We start from the raw sequence: 17,362 nt of genomic DNA on the forward strand, positions 1-17,362 counted from the left end.
CAACCGCCCCGCCCCCAAGTGCTCATCTGCATAGCCCCACCCCAGTGCCGCGCGGTGTCCTGGGAAACTGGGGCCCACAACAAAGGGCAAAGTACCGCCCCACCGCCGCGCAGGCGCAGCAGGCGCCGGTAGCGGCGGGCGGGGCGAGGGTCCGGATGAGGAGCAGTTTGGGGAGTTGGCTGTGGCCGTGGCTGTGGCGGCGCTGCCCAGAGGTGCGTTGTATTTCAAATAGAGGTTACTGAGCTTTGACCCGATCTAGACTTCGTCCCTACGCCTTGTTTGCGTGGGGCCAAGCAGGACTGTGTCTTTTGTAGGCCCTGAGAGGATATTTTATTAAAACAAAATCTAAATTCTGAGAGGACTAGACACGTATTAGCGCCATTCCCAGACTAGGCCCAAGCCCACAGACCTCAGTTACCTCCGCTCCCACTGCGGGGCAATACCCTCAGCTGTCAGCCGGGACCTAGATACGCATCTCAGGTCAATAGTTAAGGCCTGACCCTGGCTGGCGGTCACCGAAAGCCAAACCTCTGTGGGTCGGCATCACAGTCACCTGACAGCCGCGGGGGAAGCCATCACTGACTCGTTCAGAGGCACTTTAGATCCCAATCACGCAGGGTGACATCACCTCCACTTGCTGTCCGCGCTGGTCCTTCCCACAGATCAGATCAGTGACGGTCCCTGGTGCAGGGACTCTCCCGTCACACTCCCTGCAGGCCACAATCACAATCATCAAAGCTCCCGACTCTATTCATGGTCAAGCCCGACGGCAAACAGCAGAGGTCACGTTGTTTTACATCACAATGAAGCACTGCCACCTCGAAGCCTGTTCATTTATTCAACAGATGCTTATTGAGCAGCTACTTACGGTGTGCTCCATGCAACGACCGGAGTCCGGGAATACTCCATGACCAACTAGGCAAAGTTCCTATGTCACAATCTGGGCAGAGGGAGAGACACAGAGAGGCCATCACAATACGATATGAGGTAAGTGCTGGGTCTGCGGGAGACCACAGAGAAAGCAACGAGGGAATGAGTGATCGCAGAAAGGCTGATCACAAACACTGCAGATCAGAGACCACTGCGACCTCCAGTGTAACAATAGCCCCAAATCACAAATGTCCCACATTAGAACCATCTCAGGACACCATCACGCTACTTGACAGACAACACGCTTTTGGTTTTTAGATGATGGGGATGTGGGCATGGAAGAAAGTTTGCAGCTGCCAAACTAAGACCTTTTCAGCAAAAATGGAAGTGGTAAATGATACCAGAATATCACTAGATACTTAAACAAGGCTGGTCCCACACCCCGGCTCACTTTCGGTCCTCCAACTTGTCCCCTTGGCTCCCCCTACTTTTCCAAGTCCCAGCTAGCTATGTTCTTTCATTAGTACCTCCTGTAGCAGAACTGGACAATTAAACCCAGCCCCAACCCACCCTATCTCATAGTCCCAGAGACCTGGGCGATTTTCCTGGCCCTCAAAGGTAGCAGGGAGGGCCCGTTTCGGCTAGCCCATCTCCGGACAAGTAATCTTTTGGCCTGAAGGGCAGTTTTTAACCAATCGATCAGCAAATATCAAGATCTATGTCAATAATAGTGACCACTTATCGAACATCATGGTAAAGCAATAATTTTTACAACAGCTCCCCACTCCCATTTTACAGATGAAAATAATGGAACCTCAAGGAGATTTTGCCAACTAGTATTTATATGTACCAGGCAAGTTAATTTATTTGCTCTAATTGAAAGCTAGTTAAGTGGTAGAGTTCAAATTGTCTGATCCTGTGCTTTGTCTAGACTCACATGGTAGAGGAGTGAGAAGGTCTCTGCCACAGCTTGCTGTTTGCAGGGGTAACCACCCTGATGGCCACCTGGCAAGCAAATGAAAGCATCACAAAAATGGGGAGCCACCTTCCTCTAACCTGTGCTGTCCAGTATGATAGCCACTAGTCACATGCAACTATTTAAATTAATTAAAATGAAATAAAGTTAAAAATTCAGATCCTCAATCCCATTAGCCACACTTCATCAGCTTAATAGCCACAAGTGGCTGGTGGTTACAGTATTGCACAGTGCGGATTTTCCAACAACACGGAACGCTCTGGACAGTGCTGTATCCCCATCGTTTCCCCATCCCTATTTATCTCCGTCATCACCACAGGTTTGAGCTCTGTCTCCTTCACGATCACTTACATACTTGTCCTCACACTGACAATATGCCTGCCTTGCTCCCAGCTCCCTTGCCCCCAGCCACTTCCTTCCCTTGTGCCCTCAGCAACCTTTGATCAGCAAATTCTTCCGTATCCTCAGCCTTTTCTCAGGGCTGACCTGACACCTGGCCATCCCCTACAGACACACCGCTTCTTTAGCAGCCCTCTTAGGTGAATGCTGTTCTCCTCTCATTCTCAGGTACCTCGGCGTCAGGGAGTCAGTCAGTATAGTCCTCTGCTATCCCCAATGCCATTTCTAAAACCCTCCTTCCCACAGCACTTCCCCTCCTTCCTATAAAACCCCCAGTTTGGCTCTTGGCTCACTGCCTCTTTCCCACCCTAAATGTTATTTTATTTGGCGATCTCAGCATCCATGTGATGGCCTCTCCAACATCCTCTTCTCACTTCCTTGACCTTCTCACCTCCAGTGATATTTTTCCGCACTCCACAGCAGATGCTCACTCCTGTAGTCACACGCTCAACTTTGTTTTCACCCACTTCCAATATATAGACTGACCACAACCTTTTCCTTAATTAAGCCTCCCTCTGTCATTCTTTGACCCTTCTCATGAGCTCTGAAACCCTTGACCCCACTAATTTCTCATTCATTAGCCCCAGTTTTCCATCATTATCACCTCCCTTGGTACTTGCCTGGCAAAACCCCTACTCTGGATAAATCCATCTGCCTTCTCGGTGCTTTTGTTAGAGCAAAATCACACCACCAGGCAAATTATCTTCACTCCATGTTCATGATCCTCACCTCAAACAGCCTCTCAACACTGCCTCCTGGGAATTCCTACTACATTTTCCCCATGAGTTTGCTTTTCCACTCTCTAACATAACTTATACACTTATTCTCTCTCTGCAAAACCTCTACCCCTCTCATCTTAGCTGATGACCTAGCCTCTTATGGTTTTTTTCCAGTTTTATTGAGATATAATTAGAGCATTGTATTAAGTAGTTTTAGGTGTACAACATGATTGTGTGTGTGTGTGTCTGTGTGTGTGTGTACCCTAGCTCTTATGCTATTGAGGAAATAGAAGCAAAGGGGAGCTTTCTTTCATTCCTAACACAACCTGCAAACCTATCTGCCTCTCCACCTGTATCTCGCCCCTCCTGGTACTGAGAAGTGCCCCCCTCCCCCACAAAAGACCAGGTAATACCTCCACAGAAGCTGTATGCTCCAGGCATGCGCTACAGCCCATCCCCTCTCCTCTTTTCAAGAACCTGGCTCCTACAATCTAATCGTTCCCTTCAGCACACAAACATGCTCTCCAATCCTTAAAAAATAATAACACAGCAATTCTGAAACACTGTTTGGCAGTTTCTTAAAAACTAACCATGCAACTACCAGATGTCCCAAGAATTGCACTCCTGGGCATTTATCCAAGAGAAATGAAAACTTATGTTCACCAAAAAAACTTGGACACATATGTTATAGCAGTTTTATTCATATAGCCAAAAATTGAAATCAGCCCAGATGTGCTTCAGTAGGTGAATGGTTAAACAAACTGTGGTACATCCATACCATGGAATACAAGTCAGCAATTTTCAATTTAATTTTTAATTAAAAAAATTACATATATATAATGGCAATTATACATATATATGTACATATACATATATGTATATGTATATAATGTGATAAGTTTATACTTAGGTAAAATCACATGTGTAAATATAATAAAAATGTATTTAGCAACAACAAAAAGCTATAAGTTAGGTTACAGGACAGAAGAGAATGCTATCTCTAGGAATTGCTTGTGCAAATATGAGAGGGACAAACTCAAGGGAACCAAAACAGGTAACTGAGGAGAATATATGACAAGAAGTAAGCTGGAGATTGGAGGGGCAATCAGTAGGCCCCATGTAGGGACTCAGTGTCTATAGGATCTCATCCAAAACAGCTACATGGTGCCATGTGGTTCAGACAAACCTGAGCTTGGCCATTGGCTGGCTGCATGACTTAGGACTAGTCACTTGGCTATTGAGGACCTGTCTCCTCAGTGAAAAATAGACACCATGGCGCCTGCCCTCTAAGACTGCCATGGGCATTAAATAAAATAGTGTATGTGAAAGCACCTAGCCCAATGTCTAGAAAATGTTCCATAAATGTAAATTCAGTCCCCCTTGTCTCTATAAAAATCTGTTCTCCAGAAAAGATCTGACAAAAGCTAATTTATAATGATAAAGTTCATGAGTGCTTACTACGCTCAAAAAGAGAGAGAACGGAGACATAAAAGACCAAAAGAACCGTCACTGACCACCTTTAGAGAGTTCGAAGAAACCACCTCAGTTTTCTGAAAACTGCTAAGGGAGGGAATCAAGTCAAGCATTTAACTTGTCTTTCTTACATGAACTGTATGCACTTCAGGTTAACAAAATCGTTGATGTGAGAGAATTATTCTGAAAACTGGTAAGAGTAATAAACAAGCATTCCCCTTGATTTTCTTACAAACATGCCTCAAGGGAACCAATTAGGTAATAAATGAAGAAGGAATAGTGGAACATCACCATTTTACAAACCCGTAATGAGAGCATGACCACCAACAGCTGTTGATGTTACAAAGGAGAGAGACACATGAAGGTTATCAGCTTCTTGATGACAGGCTCCATCACCACCTGTCGAGTACTCTAGACAAAAACATTAACCTGAATCAGAGCAAGCCTTTATGTCGAAATACAGTTTACAGAAAATAAAAGGAGACGAAGGAATTTATTAAATGGTACCACAGGAGTACAATCAGCAAAATCTGGAATGTAGGAAATTTCTAAAGGACAAAAATCGCTCTTCACCAAAAAGGGTGGAGGGAATCTGTAGATTCAAATAGATTTAATCCACCAAATGTTACCAGTGGCACTTTTTGGATGGTGAGTCCAACTGTAAAATATATATTAGGGAAATTTGAACATTGATTTACCAATAATTAAGAAATAACTTATGGGGGTGGGCAAAAATAGGTGAGGTAGTCAAAAAGTGCAAACTTCCAGGTATAAAATAAGTCCTGGGGATGTAATGTACAGCATGGTGACTATAATTAACAATTCTCTATTGTATATATAAAAGTTATAAAGAGGGTAGATCTTAAAAGTTCTCATTAAAAGAAAAAAAACTGTAATTATGCATGGTGACATGTTAATTAAACTTACTCTGCTAATCATGTCACAATATATACATATATCAAAGCATTATGTTGTACACCTAAAACTAATACATTATGTGTCAAGGATACCTGAATTTTTAAAAAAGAAATAATTATTAGTTTTTTAGGTCTGATTGTTTAAAAAAAGAATGCTTATCTTTTAGTGATACACACCGAAATATTTATGAAGGAAATGATATGCCTGAGATTAGCTCCAAAAGAACCAACTGGAGGAGGGTATATGGATGAAACCAGTAGCTATGAGTTGATGATTGGTTGAATCATGCCTTTAACCTTTATGTATGTTTGATATTTTCCATAATAAAAATTTGAAAAACAAAACACATCATAGTAGCAACAACAACAACAAATCTTAAACCAGCCAATCTCACATCCGCCTGCCACTACCCACAGGCTGCTTACATCTGAGTTGGCTTTCTGTCCTACTGTTTGACTTCAGGAATGTTGAAGAGTTGATTACTCCTTTCCTCTTGGGGCACTTTTGTCTTCTTTTCCATGACAATGTCCTCTCCTGAGTGGCTCCCTGGCTGCTGCTTTCAATGACTTTTTCCACTTTCACCAATTCTACTGCCCTCTACATGTTGAATTTCCCCTGCTTCCTGTCCTGGAAACTCTTCTCTATATCCCTAGATGATCTCATTCATTCCCCTGAATTCAAATACTATCCATGGTCTAATGGTTCCGTGTCTCTAGCCTAGAATCCTCCTTTAAGCTATAGACACCTAGGCCACATGACATGACACATGACAAGGCCGGCCTGACATCTCTGTTAAATGGCTGTAACCTCACATACCCAAACCCTTGATTCCACCTGTTCCCTCAAACCTGGTCCTTCCCTATCTTTCCCATCTCCAGAAACAACCCCATCACCATCTGCTGCTCAGGCAGGTACCTACATAGGTGTTGTTAGAATTCCTCTTTCCCTCACCCCTCCTCCCTTCTCATCTAACCTATCAGAACAAGTCCTGTCATTTCTGTCTCCAGAATGGATATATTTGTTCTCCATCTCTCCTACCCTGCTCCAATCCACCACCATCTTTTGCTCAAATGACTGCAGCCTCCTAATTGTCGACTTGGCTCCTTTCTTGCCCTATTCCAAGTCCTTCCCTTCAAAACAGACAGGGTAATCAATATTTTAAGTATTTTAAAAATGTAGATTGTATCACTGTGGTACTTTGAACCGCCAATGGCTCCCCACCTCACTTGTGACTCCTGACCTTTTCTGCACACGAGACCCTGCAGGATCTGAGCCCTCCTACCCTCAACTGCAGCCCATTTCCCTCTCCTTCCTGGAGCGACTCTGCCTCCTTTCAGGGTCTCGAACATGACAAGCTGCTTTCTGCCTCAGGACATTAATTCCTACTATTGCCTTGGCCTGGACCATGCTCATTCCAGATCTGCATGAGGCTGGCTCGCCATCCTGAGACCTCACCTAAAAGCCACCTCCCCAGAGAGCCCTGGGAGCTTTGCTATACCCTGGGCATTTCCTTCACAGCAACTGTCACGTCTGTAATTATTTAGTCAGTTCTTTCCTTGTTCATAGCATCTTTCATCCTTTAGACTAAAAGCTCCATAAGGGTGAGAAGCAAAGAGTCTGGGGCATGGTAGGCACTCAATGAATGTTGGAATGTTTTTTTTTCAATTGTAAAATTCAATAAATATTTTTTTTTTCAATTTTTATTGGGGAATATTGGGGAACAGTATGTTTCTCCAGGACCCATCAGCTCCAAGTTGTTGTCCTTCAGTCTAGTTGTGGAGGGCGCAGCTCACTGGCCCATGTGGGAATCGAACTGGCGACTTTGGTGTTATGAGCACTGTGCTCTAACCATCTGAGCCAACCGGCCACCCCAGTGAATAATTTTATGAGGCAATGTTTACAGTAGAGTTGGAGAGACATGATTTACATGTATGAAACAAGTAGGAAGCAAATGCAGGTGGAAATTAGTGCAAAAGTGGGTTGCTCAGCCTGAGAGTGCGGGAATGTAGAAGAATTAGCATTAGCTTCTTTGTTCAGAACAAAGACAATTCAAACACCACCTTTTCAAGGTGGAAATGGAGCGAGCCTGAGTTACTAAAAAAAAAAAAAAGAGAGAGAGAGATTAAAAAGAAAGGTTGTAAAAGTCCCACGCAAGAAGATCAGGACACCAAGAAATAGATGTTTTTTTCTTCTGTTCCCTCCCAGGGTTACGCCAAAGATGCCTTTTGGAAATCGTTGGTTACAGAAGGACATTACCTAAGAGTCAGAAAACCTGAAAGTCCCAGTTGTCCCCCCTTTTATTGGTTGTTGATCTTGGGCAAGGCACATGTGCTCTTTGCGCCTCAGTTTCTCACCTAAATTTTGAGGTTGGGAGCAGGCCTTGAAGGCTTTTTCCCACTCTCAAGACTTTCTAGATTTCCAGGTGATCACTTGTATATGGTCGAGCTACATGGGCAGAAATCACTTACAGGGTTAAACGAAACATCAGGAGAAAGATTGGCTTTCAGGACCCATCTCATCCATGCGCTGGAACCACACTGGGTGTGGCAGGAGAAGGGTATGAGGGGTGGCCTCTTGTCCAGGGAGCCGCCTCGCAGGGTCTGGCTTCCATCCTACTCCCCACTCCCTGAGTCGGTCCAGGGAGAAGAGAGGAGTGGGCTTTTAGAAGTGGCAAAGATGTGTGAGGAGCCCTGCACAGCCCTTGGCTCCCAAGGCAGGAAATGCCTGGCGGAAGGCAGAGCTGTTGAAAGCACTAGAAACCAGAACGAGCGAGGGGCTGGACTGCCGGGGGCGTGGGGTTCCGGCCCCGGGCAGAACATTATTTTAGAACAACAGGAAAAACAAAAGTAATGGTTCCCACCAACTTCCCAGCCCCAAGAAATTGGAAATGACTAGCGATTCCTTTCCGTTCCTCTGAGAATGGCTGCACAGTCCTGTGAGCACTTCCATCCCCGTCTGCCCAGCCGAGATGGCTCCGCCCAGAAGAGAGGAGAGCTCAGGGCGGAGGTGGACTGTTCCAGCATCGGCTACCTTTTCATGAGTGGCTTTCACCTCAGGAGAAAAGCTTTAGGAAAAAAGTGACCCTTTCTTCCACCCATAGAACAAACTCTCCATCAAAACCTGGCTGCAGCCCATCAGACTAGGAAATACATCCAAGCAGGAGTGGACTCACCACTGGCTACCACACAGTTAGGTAGGGGCAAACCTAGGAAGAGGGGACAGAGTTGTCAGCCATCTGAAGTTTCGAAAGGATGGCAAGAAGGTAGGGAGAAAGGTCTGAGGAGGGCCAACCTTCAGAGAAACCAAGGGAAAGGGAGGCATGTGCGGTGGGAGTCGGGCAGCCAGGGGTTGGAGCCCACAGCCTGCCAAGGACCAGTGCTGGGCGCTGGGCTCTGTGCCCGGTCTCTGATCTGCCGCATTGTTCAGCTATTTCCTTCCCTGGAAGTAGTAAGCGGGTGGAGAGGGCCAGGAATTGCATGGCCAGGAGTAAATGGAGCAGGGTGGAGCTTCCAGTGGAGGAGGGAGCCTCGGGTCCATTCCCATGACCAGCTGCCCTTCCGGCAGCCCGGCGACCGCGTGGGAAAAGGCCTTGGAAGTGCTGGGGACAGTGTGTGTATGTGTTTTCATTTATGTCTGACTGCCTTGCTTGGCTTTAGTCACAGGACAAAGCCCTTTGAGAAATAGTCACCAGTCTATGTTCCCACTAGGCTCTGCCCTGGGAGAGGCCTATGAACCCACCCCCAGCGCCTGAGAGAAGGACACTGGGGACCTTAGGTCCAGCTCCCTGGAGGACTCTTGGCTTCTAGTGAATCTAGATTGGCTGACTTCCTGGATTATGAGGATGCTTCTGGAACCTTCTGCTAAGCTCCCAGCTTCCTGGCAGAACTCTATTACTACTAGCTAGGTGTTGGAAAAGGAGTGGGAACCAGACACCGGGAGTGAAGTCAGCCATTCCCACAGCATCTAAGAAACCCAGAATCCTTCATAACGACATAGACCTTAGAGCCAAGCGACATGCCAAGAAATTATATGATGGTCCAGGGCCCTGCCGTCAGGCAAGAAGCCTTAAAGCAGAGATCACAAACTAGCAGCCCACAGGCCAAGCCCATCCTGCAGCCACATGCCTTGTTTGGCTAGCACAGCACTTAAGAAATGTTTGCGCTAATATTGAAAGATTTCACACAAAACTCCCAATTTCTATAGTCTCTTGAAAAATAAGAAGACATGGCTAATGTTGATTCCATATTCCACCAGGACAGCAGTTGATTGGATGAGTAAGATTGCTCCCTTCAATAGGCTGTTGGAATTAAAAAAAAAAAATTGCTCCTTTTAGAAAGAGCTTGGGTTGTCCATTTTGCCACAGTCTCCACCACTCCCCATTGTATTCAGCACTGAGGCTAAGTATCAATTGCTGTTGCTCATCACACTTGCGTGATGATTACATAGTTTTCTGTGCCCTTGTCTCTATCAAAAGGGATGGCATAAAAGAAACCAAGAGGGCAACAGGTTTCTAAAGAGAATGTTTCTACTCAGCCAGGTGTATTTGTCAGCAAATAAAGATGGGATTTAGTGTCCTCCCACCACCTTTTCTGCCCCATCCCCTCTACCTTCCATAGACATGGCACTTAATGCCACCTTCTGACAATACTATGCCACAGGCTTTGTGCCAAAATTACCCCAACTCCTTCCCTCACCCCAAAATCACAATTCTCATTTTCTCAGTAAGCAAATCCCAGTTACAAGGCATGAAAGAGTAATGTCTTGGAGCAATCCCCAGCTCATCCCCCAGCCTCACATTGCTAGTAATAACCCTGAGTTTCGGTGATAAAGCCGAAACTTCATAGCATACGTATTCTCTCATGCAGAGACCCGCAACATGTGCATGGGAATACATGGAAACACATCTGAAGGAGCCAACACTGAAAATCAAGGTCACCTCTGGAGAGATGGTAAGGGGACCAGAAACAAAGGTGATGGTCCCAAACCTATCCATAAAATTTTATTTTTTTACAAAGAGATTCTAGTCATGCATAACCTACATAATTAAAATTACTAAGAAGCAGAAATGCCTTAGCCTAATAAGTGTTAGTCTCACTCTTACTTTTCCAGCTCATCTCAGATTACTCCCCACCTTGAACTGGTCCATTCACAGTTCCCTAAACATGCCCTATTTCCACTTCCATACCTTTTTCCTCTCTCTTCTTTTTACTCAGAATGCCTTTCTTCTCCTCTACCAAGCCAAATTCAGCCCATCCCCCAAGGCAGTAGTCTTTCAATAAGTTAGCTCAAGCACACCCTAAACAAAATTTTAAATGATGTACCCCTCAATAAAGCTGATTTTTAAAAACTGTATTCTCTTGAAATTTAAATTAAAAATGTTTTTCCAACCAGGGTTAAATACTTGCAAAGGACATGATTTCTAGTGTATTGGAAATACTGACATTTTAAAATAAAACTTATTAAATGTATCCAGTGGAATCACAGAGATTTGATACCCATCATCAACCATTTGCAAAATACATAAACAAGCTCTTCCTCAACAAAGGAAAATTTGCATCATTGCACTTTTCTCCTTGAACTCACATTTTCTTTCCATTTCCCCCACATAATGCTATCCTAATGTAATATAAAGTTTATGCTTGGAAATATTTTATTGATCATCAAACCATACTTATCTGCCATAAAAGTATACATATGAATTAAAACTATTTTTTCTTATTTTTTTGTGTCCATAAAGCTCTAGAGTTTAAAATTTTCTTCTGGATTGACCTATCATTACAATTATTATTAGTTCACTGTTTGTCAAAATAATATAAACATATTGCAAATGTTGATAGAGAATTATTAAACACTAGAAGTAAATTTTTATAGGAAATACAACTCATATTGAGATAGATATGTACATGCTAGATTGAGACAGTGATCAGCATTAATTGTATTTCCACATTTCATTTTTATAGATATTAAGCTGAGAAATCTTGTTCATATAAATAAGCACACGGGAATGGAAGAAGTTCTGGCAGAGTCACTCAATACCACCTAATCATCCAGCAGGTAACAACTGAATTTGTTTCACCTCCTTCAATTGTTGAAAGCAAAATACTGGGAAATCTATGATTTGCAAAAGGATGTATTACCCAGTCCTTCGGAGTTATTCACTTTCTCAATATTGAAATCATTCTTTTAAATTGTTTTTTTGTTTGGAGCCCCAGAGATTTTTACACAAGCAACATAGCAAAGTCACATTTAGGATGGGCAAGAGGTAAGTCCTTTGTATAGCATAAACTAAGTTATGCTGTACTAACAAGCAAGCTCAAAATCTTAGTTGCTTAGGGCCGGCCCCGGTGGCTCAGGCGGTTAGAGCTCCATGCTCCTAACTCCGAAAGCTGCCAGTTCGATTCCCACATGGGCCAGTGGGCTCTCAACCATAAGGTTGCCAGTTCGATTCCTTGAGTCCCACAAGGGATGGTGGGCTGCGCCCCCTGCAACTAGAACCGGCAACTAGAACTGGCAACTGGACCTGGAGCTGAGCTGCTCTCTCCACAACTAAGATTGAAAGGACAACAACTTGACTTGGAAAAAGTGTTAGAAGTACACACTGTTCCCCAATAAAGTCCTGTTCCCCTTCCCCAATAAAAAAAAAAAGAAAAAATAAAAAAATCTTAGTTACTTAAACAAACAAAGGTTTTTTTTCTCCTCTACCCCCTCCCCGCACCCTAACTCACGATTCATGTCCATTGCAGGTCAGTGGAGGTTCTTTTTTTTTAATTGAGGTATAGTTGACATATATAGTTGGAGGTTCTGATCCATGCCATTGTCACCCAGGGATCCAGACTCCACCGTCTGAAATGTCATCGGTCATCATGGCAGAGAGGAGAATCATACACTGGCTCTTAAATGTTTCCACCCAGAAGTGACACACTTTTGCTCATCTTTCGTTGGCCAGAGCAAGCCACATGGCAATGCCTAACTTCTAAAAGTTGGGCAAGTACCTGGAAGCAGGAAAACAAAGAAAATGGGTGAGTAGTACCAATGGATACCACACCTTTCTTTTGTAAAGAGGGAGACAAGAAATTGTGAAAATGAGGGAGGAGAGGTCTTCTCGGGCATGGAAGATTACTTACTGAAGATGTGTTCAATGTGGAAATTGATTTCTTTCAACATAACCCTGTCACTTACCCTCAGAAAAGCCTTTTTGTATCTCCAAGTGTGATGACCACTGCTGACTTTGTGAAGCCTTCTCTACCCTGGAGACCCAGGGCCCTCTCCTGGGTTCCTGCTATCATCATTGCTTGTTCTATCCATTTACAAGCTACTGGGAATTAGTTATATGGTGGGTGCAAAAGTAATTGTGGCTGAAAAGGTTAAAAATAATTGCAAAAACCGCAATGACTTTTGCACCACCCTAATACCTTTTCATATATGTTCTCATGTTTTCCTAACAAGCTGTAGTCTCTTTGAGTATGGGAACCATATCTTCAAGTTTTTATACTGCTTACCCTATCTAGCAAGGACAGTCAGAAAATACATGAGTTCTGCTGGATGGCCAAAGTGGTCACTTTTCTCTGTGTGCTTCAATCTCCTCAGCTATGAAGCAGGAATAACAGCTCACCCTTACAATTACAACCGAGATAATGGAAAAGCTCCTCCCTTCCCACTCTCCTTTGGCTACCAGGGATCAGCATCTTGACACTGAACTTCTAAAAAGTTGTATATGATGATAAGCCATTGAAGGCTCTCGAAAGGGTCTGTGAAAAGTAGGTTTAGGCAGATCATCAGTGATTGCTGGGTGGTTGGGGAGCATGAGAGGTGCTGTGGGGGGGGGGGGCGGTGAGCGGGGAGCTAAGGGCAGGAAATCCAGGTAGAAAGTTATTCCTCTGATCCAGAGGTGAGGCGTGGCACCCACCAGGAGATGAGGCAGGGAATGGCAAGCCACACTGCACCCTCAAGAAATGACCCCAGATGTCTTGTTAACCCCCAAACCTAGATTCAAGACAGATCCTCAACCCTGGCAGAGGGTGATCACAATCCGTATCCTCTCTGCCAGCCAAAAACAATCGTTTTCTGTATCTGACCCTACCCCCTGGTGGCGTGTGGAGGCATTGCCGATACATTCTGGTTCCTCATGGGGAGATCAGCCAGTGACGTGGTGAGGGGAAGATGGCCAATGTAGCTTCTGTTGAAAAAGAAGGGAACCAAGGAGGGAGAGGAAGGCGCCGTACCCAGGGGTTGGGAGTAATCGAGCACTGGGGCCAGTGTTGGTCTCCAGACTCACCACAGAGAGAAAACTAGAAGGAATTCTTTGAGATGCCAACCGATAGCACATGGCCTTGGTTGTAGCCCATGCACTGCTTCTACATTTTTTGGTTAGTTGTCAACATGCAAAATCAGGAATTTTCACCTTAAAATCTGAATGTCGAGTTTCTCTTGAAAATTCAAAGCCACATGGGGCCCCCAGCCTGCTGAGCAGCAGCTGGCGGGGGCTGAGAAGCTAATGCCCATTTCAGTGGGGCATGTGGTGCCCTGCCTATCACCCAGTAACTTAGGCGCCTTCCTCAGTCCCATCACCCTGACCCCTGCACTAAGGCCAGCCTTTCTTGACGGAGAGCAAAGTCAAAAAATACCAGGATGGGGCCCCCAGTTACCCATGTTTGACTTGCCTCCCGAACATTCTCACTGAGCATCATCCGGCATATACTTGAAAGGCACAAGAAAGTCATGGGCTGTGAGGCAGCTCATCGCACCTTCGAATAGCTCTGATCGCTCGCACAGGGTGGGAACATCCATCAAGGTTGTGTTCCCATGAGGACACATGTCTAGAGAGGAGAAGAAACTTATCTGCAATGTGTTTCAAAAACGAAATAGCCAGGGGAGAGGGGTGGGGGAGCTGGATGAAAAAAGTGAAGGGATTAAGAAGCACAAATTGGTAGTTACAAAATAGTCACGGGGATGTAAAGTACAGCATAGGGAATATGGTCAAACTGTTACAACAAGAATGTATAGTGCCAGGTGGGTACTAGACTAATCAGGGGATTACTGTATAAATTACGTATGTGTCTAACCACTATGCTGTACACCTGAAACTAATATAATATTGAATGTCAACTGAAAAAAATAATTTTTTAAAAATGAAGTAGCCCGTTAGTAGGCATGTATGTAGCCAGTTAGCAGGCATGTATTAGGTACAACCAGATGCCCTAGACATGGGGAGTGATGATGGCAGGACCTATGCCCCGAAGGAATTTCTAATCTGGGCAGAGAGCGGCAAGGTTTACACAGATGAGATCAGTGCCTGGCAGTGCTAACTGGTCTGGTGACACCTGAGAACAGTGCACTGAAAAGGAAGAGTCCAAATTTGAGTTCCCAGATGTGAGAGAAACTAGACATGTAAGCTCTGAGAATATCAACTGTGGTTATTAAGCTCTGTGCCATTCCTTGCACATTACTACTACTTCCATCGAGATGTTAGGGCATACCACTACCACTGTCAGAACTCTGAAATCCCAAATGATGGCTCGAACGGCTAGGGTTAGATCCAAAGGTGCCAGGGTGCCACATACTCCAATGGTTGTAGCCTTGGTTTTTGTTGGTGGCCTATTTTGTAAGTAGGTTACTAGAGAGGTTTGGGTTAACTGACTTGGTCTTTACTGTGTCTCCCCGAAAATAAGACCTACCTGGACCATCAGCTCTAATGAATCTTTTGGAGCAAAAATTAATATAAGACCCAGTGTTAGATTATATTATTATAGTATATTATTATAGTATATTATTATAGTATATTATATTTATATTATATTATATTCCCAGTATTTTATATAATATTATTTTATAGACACAGTCTTATAAAATATAAGACTGGATCTTATATTAAAAATATAATATATTATATATTATTATATATATATATATATTTATATATATAAATATATATATATATTTATATATTATAAAATATATAAGACTGGATCTTATATTAAAATAAGACTGGGTATTATATTAATTTTTGTTCCAAAAGACACATTAGAGCTGATGGTCCAACTAAGTCTTATTTTCGGGGAAACACAGCATAAAACACAGTTAGCACACCTGAGTTTTATGGCAATTCCGCATAACCAAATGAGACTGGGCACATCTCTTCGCCTTTTAGGGCCACGGCTAAGATTCTGCATCCGTGAACTTGGGGGGTTGAATCAACTTCCTCAAGGCCTTATATTCACTTTTGTATCTCCAGTGCCAGCACAGGGACTGGCTATCTACCGGGGTGCCAAAAATATGTATACAAGTGGACACTTTGGTCAACGTTGCTCAAGCAGTAGCTCGCCGTAATCAGAAGTGTCTGGACGCTGATGGTAACCACTTTGAGCATCTCTTGTCATTGCAAAAGTCAAACGTGACTTGTAGTCATTTTTTGTTATCAGTATATATTGAGTATTACAATTTTAATACAGTTTTTCTTTCTTAAAATGTCTACACATTTTTTGGTCACCCTGTGTATGTAACGAATCCAGTAGGTGCTCCGTAAATGTTTGTGACTGACGGCTGACTCTACCTCTAAGGGCACTATCCAGAACACAGGCCCCCAGACAATCCAGAATAAATGGATCCTGGAGGAGCCCCAGGCAGTTCCTCCGGGAGGATCAAAAGGGAAAAACATCTGTGTGAGGCTTGTGAGTATTTTTTACCGCAAGAGGGCGCCCCAGCCTCACCCGGCCCAACCCGTCTCTGCAAAGAGGGCGGCCCCATCGCAGGCCACCTGTGTAGTGCCGGGTTAGGTGAGCAGAAACCTCGCAGTGGGCACCACTGGGCCAAGACAAGACATCTGAGATGTAAACACAGGTGAACATCGGGCATAGGAGCACAGGAGCATGCGGAAAGGCAGGACAGTCAAGGGGCCAAGGAGAGAGGACTTCCTGGAGTCACAGAGCATGCCTAGAGATCCATCAGGACATGACCTGGGGTCAGGTTACACAGAGGTCCCAGTACCTTGAGGATGCTCAGTTTCATAGGGAAAAAGCTGCTGTCCCTGTGATTATCTCAGACCCTGCACAGTGGGCAGCAAATGTCTTGGATGCACCGGGGTAGAAGGGGCCAGAAGCCAGACGGGGGTGGGTCCTGAATGCCTGAATCTGGCCCACGGACTCCAGAGAACTACGAAAGTTCTTTGAAACTGTGAAATGGTATTTTAGCGCAATTCATCTGGCAGATGTAGACGAGAGATTTAAATATATACGTCCGTGGAAAGTATACACAAAGCAGTATTTGGGAATATGGTCTTTGGGGAAAATCCTAGTGGAAATCACTGCTGTGGGGGCTGTTGCTCCCTCCTTGTGCCCTTTTATGGTGCTTCTCCCTCCGTCTCTTCCCTGAGACCCAAGCTAGTTTCCAGGAGGCATGCTCCGCTGGTTCCAGGAATACGACGCTGGGTCTGAAGAGAGAAACAGGCACAGCTGAGAAGCCTCTATTGTGAGGGATTGGCTTCACCGGGGGCTGGAATCGGAGTGTTTTGCTCTGGAAGCTGAGGCGTGGCCTTGGGGTGAGATGTAGGTGCATCTCCCTCTGTGCCCACCTCCTAAGACACCCGCAGAGCTGTTCTGAGAAGCCCAGCACAGATCCACAGTGACATGGGCCCATGGTCGGGTCTAGACTCTTGAGGGGAGGGGCGCAGTAGGAAGGCATCCAGGGACAAAAGGGGAGATTGAGCCATTTGGAACCACTGACGCCTAAACCTTCCCCTTCCCAGTTACTGCCTAGTTAGGCAGCTGCACAGCTCAGACCCCTAGAGCCCAGTCTGTGCCCTGAGAACAGAAACTATGCCTCAGCCCCCACCTCGGCACCAAACAGGCTCCAGTAGAGAGCAGATACTCAGCAAGTGTTTGCTGGAAGGAAGAATGACTGGAGAGAGAGAAGGAGGGGGTCAGTGGGTGTGGTCCTTCCCCTGGAGTGACCAGAACCCAGAGCTCAGGGCCTTGGCTTGGCTACTCAAGGCCTCTCGCCAAACTTCTAGTCC

General features: G+C 44.8%; 1 long non-coding RNA gene across 2 annotated transcripts; it reads left to right on the forward strand.

The window, feature by feature from the left end:
* Positions 1–115: 115 nt before the first annotated feature.
* LOC308498276 lies at positions 116–14,463 on the forward strand. 2 transcript variants are annotated; one of them, XR_013993450.1, is made up of 5 exons: positions 116–212; positions 846–987; positions 10,221–10,325; positions 11,316–11,409; positions 12,181–14,463. It is a non-coding gene; the product is annotated as an uncharacterized lncRNA (long non-coding RNA). The 2 variants fall into 2 exon arrangements; XR_013993451.1 differs by having other exon boundaries at positions 131–212; positions 10,221–10,304.
* The last annotated feature ends 2,899 nt before the right edge of the window (positions 14,464–17,362 follow it).

This window comes from Rhinolophus hipposideros, assembly GCF_964194185.1.
Source record: "Rhinolophus hipposideros genome assembly, chromosome: 5".
Classification (NCBI taxonomy): Eukaryota; Metazoa; Chordata; class Mammalia; order Chiroptera; family Rhinolophidae; genus Rhinolophus; species Rhinolophus hipposideros.